Source organism: Populus trichocarpa, chromosome 18, assembly GCF_000002775.5.
Source record: "Populus trichocarpa isolate Nisqually-1 chromosome 18, P.trichocarpa_v4.1, whole genome shotgun sequence".
NCBI lineage: Eukaryota > Viridiplantae > Streptophyta > Magnoliopsida > Malpighiales > Salicaceae > Populus > Populus trichocarpa.
The window spans coordinates 2,500,728-2,515,000 of NC_037302.2; the positions used below are offsets into that span (position 1 = coordinate 2,500,728).

General features: G+C 32.1%; 1 protein-coding gene across 6 annotated transcripts in view; it reads left to right on the forward strand.

Moving 5' to 3' along the window:
- The window catches only part of LOC18107497 (transcriptional corepressor LEUNIG), a 66,869-nt gene that overhangs the window by 44,161 nt on the left and 8,435 nt on the right, over positions 1 to 14,273 (forward strand). For 4 of the 6 annotated variants that reach the window (XM_024590241.2, XM_006371666.3, XM_024590242.2 and 1 more), the window contains exons 1-2: positions 13,815 to 13,945; positions 14,236 to 14,273. The exon at positions 14,236 to 14,273 is cut by the window's right edge and continues 67 nt beyond it. The gene's annotated coding sequence lies outside the window, so the exon portion shown is untranslated. Of the gene's footprint in view, positions 1 to 13,814; positions 13,946 to 14,235 lie in introns of those variants that run through there. The other 2 variants (XM_052449136.1, XM_052449137.1) reach the window with 1 other exon arrangement.

Below are 14,273 nucleotides of genomic sequence, written 5' to 3' on the forward strand. Positions count from 1 at the left end.
TGTTCTTAAGCTATTTGGATTTTTAGGATATCATTAGTAATCATCATATTAGAAATTTATCTAAGATTTTAAACAGAATTCTCATGAAATACAACGTTAAAAATATTGAGAAAATATAAGGAAGAATATAACACACACACAAATATATATATATATATATATATATATATATATATATATATATATATATATAGAGAGAGAGAGAGAGAGAGAGAGAGACACACACACATGGTGAGACCAATTACCTACTCTATAAATATTAAAATCCTAAAATATAATTCCATCTAAAGATATATCACCAAACTCAATTGATAAAAGAATATCAAATTATTAGCAAAATAATATTTATGGAGTACGTATTTGGTCTCACCATGTGTGTGTGTGTCTATTGATATTCTTTTATCCATTGAGTTTGGTGATATATCTTTAGATGGAATTGTGGTTTAGGATTTTAATATTTATAGAGTGTGTGTGTCTATATATATATATATATATATATATATATATTGCCGCACCCTCGCGAGCGGAGCGCGGCGTCGCGGCGATCCTCGGTTGATTTCGCGGTCTTTTTTGTTTTTTGTGTAAAGTGGAGTCGCCACCTAGTATTATGGTCACTGGGAAACCTAACTGGTCTTTCAGAGATTCTAAGGCAAGGGACTGGTTGCGTAAAGGGAAGGTATTAGCACCCCTAGTTCGCCCTACCTAAGGTAAGCTGCTTGGTGTTTGGTTTGCCTGATAATAGCTATGGTGTTGGTGTTTTCCTAGGATAATCTGTGTTTGATTCAAATTAAATTTATTAAGATAGAAATCCAAGGAGATTCCATGTGCTTTAAAAGCTCATTTTTCCCTTAGTATTTCATACTCTCACGGCTCGTAAACTGTGGAGTCAAAAATTGAAATGTCCTCGATTATAATTAAGGCTTCTTTCAAGGATGTGTGATGACTTATTATTCCTAGAAAAATATTTTGGATATTAACCACTTAGGGTTTCTTTATCCAAACATTAACAACGAATAATAGCAAGTTATTCCCAATAATATTTTGGATATTCATCCCTTTGGGATTTCTTTATCCAAACATTAACGGTGAATAATAGATAAATTATTCCCAATAATATTTTGGATATTCATCCCTTTGGGATTTCTTTATCCAAACATTAACGGTGAATAATAGATGAATTCCCCCAAAAAATAAGATTTTTATATTTTTTGAAATATTGGCCAATACCCTTTGGAGTTTTACAAACATGTTGTAAAATCCAGAAATGCAAGAAAATAATTTTTGTGTTTAAGAAATCCATGCGAAAACACATTTTCAAAACTTCAAATATTTGTTTTTTTTTTTAAGAGGAAATTCAAAAAGATGTTAGGGTATTGGCCGTATGCAACACATAAAAATATTTTTTTTTGTCAAAAAAAAAACCATCACATTTAATTGCAATTAAAGACAACAAACTGCGTATATATTCTCAAAATTTGCAAGTAAACTGAACAGTCCAAAAAATCAAGGATGACCCCTCGAAGCCAAACATAAACTTTTTTTCTTTTCGGTCAGCAGGAGACCCGCGTGAACAGTTACTGGTGAATTAAAATTCACATGTACAGTAACAGGGTGAATTGAATTCATGCATGCATGCATAAGGACGAGAAGAGCTTACCTGGTGCAGGGACGAAGCTGGTGCTTGAGAATGAAGCTGGTGGATGGCGTCGACCGGGATGGAACTGATCTCATTACTAGGCTGTTGCTTCGGCTAATTAATACCTGTTCCTGTGGAGGAGAAAAAAAGTTGCACCACTAGAGGAGAAGAAACTGGAGACGGAATGAAGGGACAAAGGTGATGGCGAAGGCGTGCTGGTTCGTCTCTCTGATTTTCATCTGTTTATCTTCTTTCCTTCTGCTCGTCCTTCATCTCATTTCACGTCTGTCTTGTCTCTACTGAGAAGAAATGGTTGCTGCTGCTGTGGGCTCGGTGGAGGCTGGTCTGAGGCTACGTTGACAGAGAGGGCTGCTTCAGGTGCAGGGGAAGAAATGGCCGAGAGAAGGGAATGCCAGGATGGGGACTGGTTTTGGGTGCTCTCTCTCTCTCTCGTTCTTGTCCGAAGGAAATGGAAATGAGTGGGCTGTCGGGAAGAGTGAGATGAGGAAATTGGGGAAGGTGTTTGGCTATGGGTAAAAGGCAAAAAAAAGGTTCTGTAGGGGAAGAAGAAGTGAGGGAGGAGATCTGGTTTTGGCCGACTGAGAGAGGAGACTGCTGATCAATGGCCGGCTGAAGAGGGAAACCGAGAATTCTCAAAGGCCAAAGCAACGTTTTCTCTAGTTTGGCTAAATAGAGGAGAGCTCGTGAGGGAGAGTCGGCCAGATAAAGGAGAGGGGCTGGTCTCCGTGTAACAGAGGGGAAAAATAGGCAAAGAGCGTGTCCGGGGCTCTCTCTTTTTTTGTTTTCTTTTTCGAAGGTAGGGGGGCGGCTCGTGTTAGGTGTGGCAGAGGGCTGAGGGATGAAGCCTAGAAGAAGAAGATGGGGGAATGGTTTGTTTGGCTGGCGGCAGAGAAAGAAGAGTGCAGGGGCAGTGAGCGGGGCTGTTGGATGGAGAAGAGGAAGGCTTATGCTGGTTCACGGGAGCGAAAATCAAAAGCAGGGAGGGCGGCTCTGTTTTTTTCTTTTCAAAGGGAGGGAGCGACCAGAAGAGGAAGATGAAACGGGTTTAGGTTTTTTTGTGTTTTTCTCCTCTTTTCTGAAAAATTGCACCCCCTTTTGAATCTTTTTCTCCCCGTTAATATGGCTGGAGGTTCATTTATATAGAAAATCTGTGCACGTGCTATTCAAGGAAATATTGCAATAATTATTGCAGAGATTGTCTTCTATAACCAGCACCAACAAATCCTATATATATGGTATTTTACTATTGCAGTGATTATTTTCCATAACCAGCACGAATCAAATCATATATCTATGGTATGATTATTTTCCATAACCAGCACGAATCAAATCATATATATATGGTATTTTATATTGCAGTATTTATATATGATTCGGTAATTATCTCCTTGACATATTGCTTCCTTGATATTAGCATTGATGCTTTATGTTATCGCCACATGTAAACCCTTATTATTAATTTTTTATTATTTTATTATTTATTATTTTATTTATTTTGTATTTGAAAATTTATCAAAATATGGGTCAAAATTTGGGTAGCAACATATATAATAAAGCTCTTAAATAAACAAATCGATCTCTCCATTAGAAAGCTATATCTCATTGTTATAGAACTCTCCAAAAATCTAAACAGTTCACAACCCTAAATATCTCTCTTCATGGTTGCCGCAAGCTTTTGAAGTTGCTAGTGCTTGTTTTTATACAAGTCCGAATCCCGTTCTCAATTGCCTAAAGAATGAAACGGGAAAGCCTTAATTCCTTCACCAAAATGGACTGAATACTCAGAAATTGATACTACGCAGCAAACCTTATTACCATTTCATGCAACCTACCGAAAACAAAGATCCATCTCATTATAAAATTTAAGCCAAAAATGCAGCAGGATGGAACAAAGTTAATGATCAATAACCTGCAAGAGCGATGCTAATATAATGCTAGCTATCTCCTCAGCTCTAAGCCCTGTTTATGATTCTTCTTTTTCCTTTTGAATCTTGAATCTCTTATAGGTTGCTTGCTTCCAATTTAACATGGAAATTTCAACTTTATGTATATAAAAGCTCCTGGTTTACATCAGATGAATGGACATTTCACGTGAAAAAAAAGGCAAATGACAATGACAATGGCCTCAATATGGTTCAGAACTTTCTTATTTAGTGTTTGATATTATGGGATTAATTCATCAAAGTTGGTCATTATGGACCCCGCCTTTCGCCCGTTTTCAATTTATATGAATTGATCCGCACATCGACTAGCTTAATATACGTACCACATCTTCTTGATGAAAAACAAGTCCTATGGTAAGGTTCCTTTCCATTGTCTGCGAAGGTAGTACAATCATGTGACTTATTGTGTTCCTTTATATATATATATATATATATATATATATATATATATATATATATATATATATATATAGAGACACTAAAATTGACAAATCTAAAGAAAAGAGGATATAAATGTGCACTTTCTCTGTAAGAAAGAGAAAAGAAAGAAGGAAAATAAAAACAATCGCAAGCAAGAAACCGACCATAATACACCGACACATAACACCTCAAAAGAAAGAGGACACTACAGCGCATCTAATAATACAACGTAAGGGCAAATTTAGTCATCGGAAGGATCCACACGCGCCACTGAAACACCGCGGACGACACATACTCACTGGCGTATGAGCATGACACGCCGACACCTTTTTAAAATAAAATAATTGTTTTCCAACAAAGAAATACTAGAATGCCCTTCATGAACCCCGAGAATCACAAAAAAAAATAGTAAAAGTATATAAATGACCATAGACTCATGCCTTGATATTTGTCTTTTCTAAGGGTATAATAGTATTTCTACTATATTTCAAAGTGCAAAAAACCAGAAAGGCCCTCGGTCAACAACTCGATTTTTTTTACTTTAGGGGTAAATAAGTATTTTTACTATTTTAATGTTTTTGAAAGACTAAAAAACCCTTGGGCAACAGCTCAAAAAATTGTTAAATTTAGGGACAAAATCGTATTTTTAATGTGCAAAAAAAATAGAAAATACTAGCATACCCCTAAACAACTTTTTAATGACTAATAGATCAATTATAAAGATCAAAACACCCTCAATATCATTACAATTTTTTTTTTCAACTCAGGAGCAAAAGGGTAATTTCACTTTAGCGATCTACAGCAAATTATATCTACTGCTACAGTGAAAACCCCACACGGTTTAAAATTTTTGTTAATTTTTTTCACTTTAGTTTCGAAAAAGTCTTTTTTTAGCTAACTTAAAATATAATAATAAAATAATATAATTAAATTATGATTTAACGGTTATTAAATCATTTCTTCAAATATATTTAACAATAAAATAAATAATTAAATCAATCATGTCTCAAATAAAATATTTGTACAGACACAAAGTAGAGATCTAACATAGATAGAAATGTAGGATAATAATTTTATCAGAAATACATATTTTTTTTTATGATCATTCAACCTCCATCTGCTCATCATTGTTGGTTAAAATCTATTGTATTTTTCATGATTTTTTTTATATTTTCTAGTTTTGAAATTGAAAAATAAATTAATTATAATCAACTATCTAGATATGAATGTAAAGATAAAAATTAAAAATGTTTAAAAAGGATTTGTAAAAAAAGTAACTTGTTTCTGTGTTTATTTTTCTCTTTTATCTTTTTTTAGAATAATAAAATTTGATTAAAAACCGTTTTTAAAACAAAAATAAAAACTCATTTTCATATTCATCTCTATAACCAGAAGCATTATTGTCTCTTGGATTTCTATTTTTTTTTTTGGGATAGTAACTTGTGTCTTATACGTACGCAGCAACACCTTTGCCAGCTCTAATTAATCCGCTAAAGCAAGCAGTATGATCACACTCCTCCTTTAGTTTGCTTCTAAGTTCTAAAAGTACATACCAGCTTAAAAAGAATTCTTCAAAGCCTGGGGGGAATTCAAAAGAAACTTAATTTTGCCTCTCTGTGTGTTGTGTGTGTGTGTGTTATTTTATTGGTTATGTTGGATCACAAATTTTGGTCCGGGCAATTAGCACACAAAATCAAAACAATTGGCCAATTAATATAGTAGCAAGATTTTTTTGGCGAAATAGTATATTTTTAGATGTAACAGTTCTTCTAAACCGTGATATTTAATTAAATATTATATTTCTTAACCATGACATCAATTAAATGTCACGGTTGGAAACCTCGACAAGAATTTAATTGATGTTGTGCTTCACAACCACGGCATAAATTAAATTCAGGGCTAACGGGTCGACTGATTCGTAATGATCAGTGAAATCGGTTGATCGGTTCCGAAAATAATAAGAAAAGTCTCAAAACTGCCAAAATTAGGGGGCCTCAACGAGATTTTTTATATCTAAATATTTCATGGTCTGTGTAGCGACGTTGTGACTACTCAAAAGGAAAACAACCTCTGGAAACTCTTGTAAAGATTTAAGTGCGATCTAACGGTCGAATCAAAAGTTATAGTCCTTTTGAGTTGTTATTCTGATCCGGCGTGACCAAACCTCTTATTAGACCTAAACCTGTCAAACTGGTTTAGGCTATCCTCCTCTTGGATCTAAACCTAACCAAAAGTTATAGTCCTTTTTTAGTCTGCAAGTTAGACAGAAATATATATTTTGACTCATAAAACACATTTGAAAAAAAAAATTCATAAAATTATAGTTTTTATGTAAAACGGTCGACCGGTTCATACAACTAGATCAATCGATCAACCGATTAAGTCAGATAATTTGAGTTTTACCTTCTCGCACGCTTCAAAGGCATGATAATATAAAAATATGTGTTTTCACCCAATATTTTTTAAAAGTTGTTATTCTGTCCAAATTTTTAAATAAAAAATTGTGCAAATTTTGAAAAATATCCCTAAAAGAGCAATGAAAGGGATAGTATTTTTCGCATTGGTTCCATAGATGATTCGATATTGGTTACCGAATCTATACGATGAAGCTATTCCAGACCACGACGAAGAATCCGTAAGACTACCCGAAAGGATAACAAGAATATATGTAAACAGCGGTGCCTTTGCAATCTTGCCGAGGCAGCTCCCACAGGTGTTGATGTGAATATATTCAGCCAAGGTACGTTCGGGAGGGGTGGTGGTGCTGAGTGTTATACAGTATACTGGATAGCTAGTACTATCTCTGTAATTTTTAGGCTGATAATTGAGACAATGATGGGGCTCTGACCCTCTTTTCATAGACTATTTGTACGAAGCTTTCAGAAACGGATTGATAGATCTCCTCTCTGTTACTCTCTACCAGAACCAAAGAAATTAAACCCTTTCTCTCTCTCTCTCTCTGTACTGCTGCTGCTGCTGATGCAAGCCTCGGCCCCTATCTCTATCTCTCTCTGCCGCCATAAGACAATGGAGGAAGGAAAAGTCCAAGTTGGGAAGAAGGAGCTTCTGCATTGAATTCGAAATCCACATCACACGCTTCCAAGCACGCGTTTTCACAAGTAATGAGAATCTTGCGTCATTTCTTTTGCTTCCTACTGATCAGTACCGATCATCCACCAAAAATCTTGTTGGCAGAATGGAAAGGACTGCTGTATGAGGGAGACAGACGGATTCCATGGTTTTTTTTAGTGTTTTTAAATTATTTAATTTTATTTTAATATATTTTTAAGTTAAAAAATATTTTAAAAGACAGCATTAAGTCATTAACACTCTCTAGTCTCTAGATCTCTCTCCTCTCTCTGCCATTTATTGTGTCCCTTATCCGATAAGCATGCCTTTGTTGAGCATAGAAAATTAGACACCAAAAAAGATATACAGGGAAAGGATATTGTAGCAGGACAAGATGAAGGCAAGAAAAAAAAAATCAAATCCCAATATAAATGTGGAGTTGTTTCTTAGAGTTTAGTCTAACTTAACTTTCAAAATCTTTGTGCTTTCCAAGATAACGAGTAGAATTTTTCCACGACAAACAGTGGGGGGAATGGCACTAAGCACCACAGTTGATATTGCAAGGAGCTTTTCATTACAATATCAATACATTACCTGGATATATTCTGTGGAGGGAGCTTGGGAGCGTGAGCGGAACGTTTCATGGATGGAAGGTGTCTGGGTTCTTGAGACTATCTTAGGGTTGATGGCATGCAGTAGCCAGGGGGGCGTATCTATGCAAGTATAGGTTGGCATGACATGGCATGCAAATGTACTAATCAAACATCTGATTGTTGTGCATGCATGCCATATTGCTCCATGCAATATTACTAGTGAAAAATTTATGAACACTATACCATTTGGCAGAGGACAAAACTATTCCTTATTTTCTGTCATTTACTGTTGATTTTGTTTTACATTTTAAATATGTGGTAGTGATGAGATGATGATGATGATATCAGAGAAAGGTCCCCAAAGAATTCATTCCCTTGGCTTCTTGATTCAATTGGGCCCACCTGATCTCAGAGGTATGTTGCTTTTGTAGCAGCCCTTCTCTAGCTGACAACAGTGTAGAAATGTAAATACCAGCGAGCGAGCTAGCGAGAGAGAGAGACCTCTCAGTGCCCACCTTCCTTGACTAAATGCTTCAATTTCTTGCTCCCTCGTCTGCAACCTCCAATTTAAATTAAGACATTGTAACGTTTTCGCATGTTGTTTTGCCAAAACTTATGTGGGAGTAGCGAGAAAGACGAAGACCTTACATTAATGGCCATCTTCTTCTCTATCTTCAACTTGGAATCGAGTAGAAACTTAATTAGTTTGGATTGTGTTGGGTGTACGTCCTGTGCACGCAGCATAGGCCACAGCTAGTCTAATTAAGCCATGAAACAACAACATATAGCTAGGGAGAACCTTTTTCCCATGCACATTGTCACCTTCTGATAACGATCAATTGTTTTGAGGTGAGACTGGAGAGTGCTGGATTGCTTAGACAGTGGGCCTGTAAAAACAAAAGAAAAACAACGAGTTACTCGATGAACATAATAGTCTTGGAGTATCTGAATTATAACGAGCGATACCTAGGATTGACCAGCGTGTTAAATAATTACTTTAGGTCTTCTGAATTGTATCATATCAATTATTCTAATGGATGAAAAATGTTTGCCAATATCTTTTCTAATAAAATAAATAAAATCATAAACTCAAAATATTATTCATATTATTCAACATGCTTTTTAAATATTGATGTGATGACATTTTAATGAAGAAAAATCAAAATAAATATTGAAGGTTAATTTCTATTTAATCCAAAAAACAGAATTAAAAAAAATATATCTAAATCAATCCATAATTTTGAGTTGTTTTAATCTATTAGCTCCTCAAGATATTTTTTTATTCTTTTAAATGCTCAAACTAACCTGATTATACCCTTATCCTCAAGAGGAAAATAAATTATAAAACAAAAGGCACTTCACGGCCCAAACAATTCATTTTGGGCCGAAGTTTGCAAACTAAAAGCACATCACGGCCCAACCAAGGCAAGACTGGGCTAGGTTAGTGTACAGTGCCTTTATAAAGCATGTGCAAATTCCTTTCTCCTCTTGCCAAAATTCAATTTCATCCGTGCAAGAATTTTTTTTTTTTAATGTTCTTCCTATCCTTGATAGCGTGTGTTTAACAATTATAGTATTCTCGGTGTTATTTATTTAAAAATATATTAAAATAATTTTTTAATTTTTTATATATTAAAATTATTAGAAAATATAAAAAAATATTATATTGCTTTAATTTTTGTTCCAAGAAAAAAAGAATGAGAAGATCATTAGAATTGATTGACGGTGTATTTGTTTTTCTGATTAAAGAGCGTTTTTAATATTTTTTTATTTTAAATTAGTTTTTTATAGTTTTAAATTATTTTGATATTTGATATTAAAAATAAATTATTTTAATATATTTTTTAAAAAATATTTTCAAAAAAAACCCGTGTAAGCGATAAAGTAAAGACAGTGAAATGAAACTAATGAGTTGACTAATCTGGTCATTTCCTTCGTTCCCTTTCATTTCTCTGCAATTTCGCCATCATCACTTAGTCTAATCAAATTATTAAATCATAATATGCTGATTAAGTATCTTGATTTTGCTAAGCCTAAATTTCTTGGAAGTCCCCAGTGACAGGTTTGTGTCTGAAGATGACACCTGTCCACTGACGGCTCTTTATTGTTATTATTACTTTTTTTTATCGGTAATCAAATATATCATTATGATTTCAATATTGTGGTTGCTTTTTAAATAATTTTTTGTGTTGAAATGCATGTTAATAATATTTTTTTATTTTTAAAAAATTATTTTTAATATCAGCACATCAAAACGATCCAAAACGTATAAACTATATTAAATTTTAGCAAAAAAAAATTAATTTTTTTAGAACACGATTTGTACCGCGTTTCCAAACATGTTCTAAGATTTCCAAATATTAAAAGGGCTTGTTTGGTTCCAAAGCACATTTTCAACTCCTTTAACGGATAAATATGCTGAAGATTATTTTTCCACCAAACAAACAGTGTGAAAATTGTGTGAAAAACAATGATGAAGTTGGATTGATGGTAGGGTGTTGTCTTGCTTGTGTTGTTTTTTAAAATATTTTTATTTAAAATAATATTTTTAAATTTTTAAAATTTGTTTTTAACATTACTATATAAAAACAATTTAAAAAAATTAATTTAAAGTAAAAATAAAAACATATTATTTTAATGTATTTTTAATTAAAAAATATTTTTATAAAAATATATTGCACCGCATTTTCAAACAAACATTAAAAACAAAAACATCAACTAAAAAAGATATAAATGTGGATGCAATTTTTTTTCTTTGAACCCTCTTGATGAAAAAGAAAAATTGAAAGTATTTGAATAAAAATAACATAATTTTAACATCAAGTAACAATTATAAATTAATTAATGGCATAGCTACAAACCGAAGAATGTAATTAATAATTATCATTGAACAAGTAAATTGTAAGTAGAGATGATCATTTTGAGTTTGGTTCGGTTTTTATAAAAAAAAATAACCAAACCAAATTTTTTTAAAAAAAAACCGAAACTGGTTCAAACCGACCGGTTTCGGTTTGGTTTTTTAGGACAAAAACCGGTTCAAATCGATTTGACTCGGTTTTGACTTGGTTTTTTTGCTCACTTCTAATTGCAAGTGTGCGTGTTTCGTTAGAGAAATAAAAGGAATAAATGTTAAGCAAAATGTGCACTCACTTCTTCCCTTTCAAGAGATGAAACAAACTATAAGAAAATGACAAACAGAACTTCTTTCTATTTATTATATCATCAAAGGATGAATTCATTCATCAAATTGCGATGGACATTACAATAATTCGATCCACCGAAATATTAAATGGACGAACAGTAGGGTTCTGCTCTTTCTTTACATATTTATTGACCATAATATCTTCTTTAATGTCATAAGATTTTGAAGAACACATGCCATAGCTCAATTTACATCTAGCCACATTGGTTTTGGTATATTTGAAATAACCCCTATAGTTTCTTATTTGTTCTTGGGGAAGACGGGTTGTTTGCTTATTACCAAAAGAAGAAGAAGAAGAAGGCGGCTTTGCCCTCGTTTTTTTTAAAGGCTGGACACACAAGCTCGTCTCTCTGAACCCGAGAGCACCTCGTCTTTTTTAAATGATCCTTTAATTTTTTATTATGTTGGAATAAGATTCTTTTTAAATCAAGTAAAAGTATTATAATATTTTTAAAAAATTATTTAACAATGTCATAGTTTTCAAATAAAATTTGAGGTCTTGATAATAATATTAAAAATTACTTTATGAATAATTATAGTGAGCATGATATGCAGAAATTAACAATTACTATATTTTATCATTTAATTTCATCATTAGAATTTTTTTCCTTTGTAATTTGATTCTTTTGTGGCCTTATTTCTTCGGATAAAGTTTTCAATTGAATTAGAAAGATAAAACGTAAAGTTAGAGGACCATAATGTAAAACACGAAGAAATGCATGGTCAATCTTCAAGTTTTTTAAAATTTTATTTTGGTTCAAGAGTTTTTTTTTTGTTTTTGCTCAATTTTCAGTCTTCGAGAAAAATATGAGAGATGAACTCAACAAAAAAACAAGCGTGGTGGGCCACTAATGCTTTTTTCTTTGATTTATTTTTTTTATTTTATCCTTTAAAATAGGGGTTTTATTGAATTCTTTACTCTCTTTTTTTAATATCATCATTCATCATTCATCATTTGGTTGATTTAGAATTGATTTTCATGATTTGTTTTGATTGGCTTTATATAAGGTTATCTCTGATCTCGCAACTCAGATCGTTGACACGATTGTGTTTAATGACTTTATTCACAAAAATAGATTTTTTATTTAATAAAATATTAATAAAAATAGACAAACATAAAATTGATCAAATAAAATAAAAGAAAAGAAAAAAATATTTTTCAAGGTCACATATTAAAAATATTATCCAAAAATAAATATTTTTAATTTCTTAAAATATAATTTATTTATATAAAATATAAAAAATTATAGATGAATTAGAACAGTTTCTCAAAAAACTAAATGAATACAAAATAACTAGAAAATAGCCACAATTTAAAAGAGGCTAGATAAAAAATAAAATAAAAGAGAGAAGGGGTGTTAATATAAATATAAATTTAAAAATTATTTTGAAAAAAGTACATATAAAAGAAGCATTAATTAAAAAAACACTATTTTAAAAAAGGCTTGCCAGACCCAACAATACCTAACCCATCTAATAAGGGTTCACACGTGGGCTTACAGGATTATACACGTGCTCTTAGTTCTTTAATTTTTTTTTTGGGTTTTTGATAGGCGATAACATGTCTTCAGTCTTGATTTGTTTTGAAAAAAATGTTAGATGACGTTCTAAGGCTAACAACTCGTGGTCTAATATTGCTTAGTTTCCATCCACTAGAAAATCAAAGGAGAAGTTTTTTCGACCCAAAAACCAATTCTTCAACCTATTTTGACCCAAAACACCCATAAAACATTCTAAGCAACTTGATAAACTCATTTATGGCCTCAAAAAAACTGCTCAAAAACCCGGAATCAACCTGAAACAAAAAATATTATGAAGCTCCTATTTGTTTTTCTATGTAATTTTACGGTAAAATAAATCTAATATAAACTCCCTTCGTCAAATAGAACAATTTGACATTAATATTAATTGTTTTTGTGGTCGAAATCGGTATCAATAATTTTTTTTCTCTCTCTAATGTTGTATTCTAGCGACTTTCTCTCACTTCTCTTAAACCATAGACTAAAAAAATAAGAAAAATGGAGTTTGAGACCAAAATTGATTTTACCCTAAATCTTGAAAATTAAAGGGGTTCAATATTTATAATTTAAAAAGTATAAGGACTATAATAAACATTTAGCCCAAACTTTATCAAAGACAGTCATTCTGCTGTATTTTTCATTTTTATCCGTCATTTTTCAATCTCATCTTTCCAAAGGGACAAAAAATAAAGCACTACAAACCATAATATAATGTAAAGGGATTCACATTACATTTTGCATAATAGATTCTCCACGTTTTAAATTTATAGTTAATGATAATAATAACATATCCGACTACATGCAAATAAAAATATTTAACTATATGTTATAAAACAACTCTAAACAAAATATTTTTTTTTTAGTTTCTTGAAATGCAATTACAATTTCATCCTTGGCTCTCTAGAAAAGCATTCCCAGCACTACAAAAATCTTTATTTTCTTAGAGACGAGAAAAATTATTACATAAATCAATTCTATTTTATCATTCATAAACTAGACCAAAAAATATAAAACACATAGATAACATATAATTGTCTCCACCTAAGATATTTATGCAATAATTTCTTCACAATTGAAAGCAAGACTACCACCCTCTATGAATGCACATGGAGGACGTTGATGAAGGAAGTCTATAAGTTTTGGGTAACATCTACAAAATACCAAATTACATGGCTCATTCATAAATTGAAAAACCACAAGTGTCTACAGTGAAATGGTGCAAGAATTGTCCATTACAATTAAATTACACAAAACTCCCTTTTTATTCTGACAAATACACAACTAACGTACCAGAATTACCAGAAGCTTTGCTATGTTCAAGGGTATTTAAGTCATTCAACAACAAGGCTGCCTGGAAACTAGCGATTCAGACATGAAATAGACAAGGTCTAGGGGTTTATCAGTAAATTCCGCCAACTAAAGCCATTATGATATCTGCAATAGCAACTCGCAATCCACCAAAAGCTACAGATATAATTTTTCTTTTTTATTAAGTCTCAAAAAAAAGGAAAAAAATATAATTTTCTATTTTGGGATTTCAGGTATCTCTATCAATCTTTCATATTCTTTTTTTTTTTAATTTTTGAGTTTGGTTTTATTCAATTAAATTTTAACAAATATTTAATTTTGAATTTCTTTCTAAATTTAGAGGTTCTATTTCCATTCTTGCACTGATAGATTCTTCATTGCTCTTTTTTATCACAAAAGAGTTAGCAACTTTATAACTCCTTTTTTTCTGGGTTCTATTAAATTAATTGATTTTGTATACTGAAAGTAAAGTTCTTTGCACTAATGAATTTCTTATTTTTATTTTCTGGGTTGGGATTTTTAGAGGCAAAGAGGAGCTAAAGCAGTGTGTAAGAATCCAGA